Below are 1651 nucleotides of genomic sequence, written 5' to 3' on the forward strand. Positions count from 1 at the left end.
AGCTTCCTCAGCACTCCCCACCCATGTTCCTTAGCCCAGGGAGCCAACCTGTGATTGCTAAGATATTACCTCGCTCCACCTTTGACCCCCCGAGTCTCCAAAGCTTTGAAGTCTCCTGTGTCCAAAGCTCCCTTTTATTGCAGGGGTTTGGGAGGGGCTAAGGGGATCCCCAGTGGTTTTAGGGTGCTTCAGGCATCCCTTCAGAAGGGAGTGGTTGGGGCACAGCCGTTGGAGCCATGGGAATCAGGAAGTGCCATGCAATGGAGCAGATGTCTCCCATTTACCTGTGGCAGCTATACAGAAGGCAGTATACAAGAAGATCATCTGTCTCATGATAGCTGGGTTCCTTCCCTACAGGGCCCAGAACCCTAAAGCCAGGGTCAAAGATGAGTCTGCCACTTCAGTCAAAGGTTGTCAGCTTCTCTGATGAAGATCAGACTCAGCTGGGGTCAGCCCAACCACAGCTTAGTGCCACAAAACTGAGTGGACCTGTCTTAGAAGACAACATGGGGGCATGGCAAGGCCATTGAGGGAAGGCCACTCTCTCTCTTCCCAGGAGCCTGTTGGCCAGCCCAGTGTGTTCACTGAACCAGGCGACCTGAATTGTCTCCTGATTTCTTTCCTGCATCTCCAAGTGGCTTACGGGGAGGTGGGTTGCTGGAAGCGTGAGCTTCCTTGTGTCCATAAATTCCCGGTGGTATCGATGGTGTGCCCCTGTTGTATTATGGGATATCTCTGAAGTCTTCATGAAGCAACTTTTGAACACTTAGGAGACTGAGACAGGAGGATTGTTTAGAGTTTCAGGCTAGTCCAAGCTCAAAGGGGGCAGGGGTGAGGATGGGGGTGGGGAGGAGGAAGGGCAGATGGCTCAGTAGGTGAAAGTTCTTGCTGTGCAAGTATAAGGACCTGCGTTTAAAGCTTCAGAACCCACGTAAAGGTTGGATATACAGCACGTCTGTAATCCCAGTGCTCCTATGGAAAGAAGGGAGGCAAAGGCAGGGGAATCTCAGGAAGTGTGCGAGCCAGCCAGGCTGGCACGCACAGCAGAAAAACAGCAAGAGCCTCCTGAGGTGGGAAGGGAGGAGCAGCACTTGATGCTGTCCTCTGACCTTCACACACGAGTAGGTGCATACACAACACAGGCACAGAGAAACTCTTCTGCTTCGTGAACTGAGGGTGTATTGGTGTGTCAGACAGAAACTCCAACCTTGGGGAACTTGCCTTCTGCTGGAGATGAGCCTATTGGCGAGAGGTACCAGCTCACGGGCAATCAAGTGAAAGAAACTGCTTAAGCCCAGAGCCGGGTTATGGCTTAAGGAGGCTTCGGCAACTCCACCCTGCTCCCTCCCTCCACGTGGTTTTGAAGCATCTCCAGACGATGGTTTCCTTGCCTAAGGAAACGCAGTCCTTTTTATCACTCACAGCGATGAAAGTGCAGCTTGCCAGCCAGTGGCACCATTCTTTCTCTGACATATAGAACCAGGGTCCACCCTGTGTCTAAACACCAAACTTGCTAGATAGATCTCTTAAGCCTCTTGGAAGCAGTTTGTCCCAGGTATCCCGTTTGGAGCACCTCATCCTGTGTTTCCTGCAGATGGTAGCCTGAGGGACGAGAGTGAAGCTCTTTGGCAGTGTACTATCCTGTGTTTTT

Source organism: Rattus rattus, chromosome 2 (genome assembly GCF_011064425.1).
Source record: "Rattus rattus isolate New Zealand chromosome 2, Rrattus_CSIRO_v1, whole genome shotgun sequence".
In the NCBI taxonomy this organism is placed as follows: domain Eukaryota; kingdom Metazoa; phylum Chordata; class Mammalia; order Rodentia; family Muridae; genus Rattus; species Rattus rattus.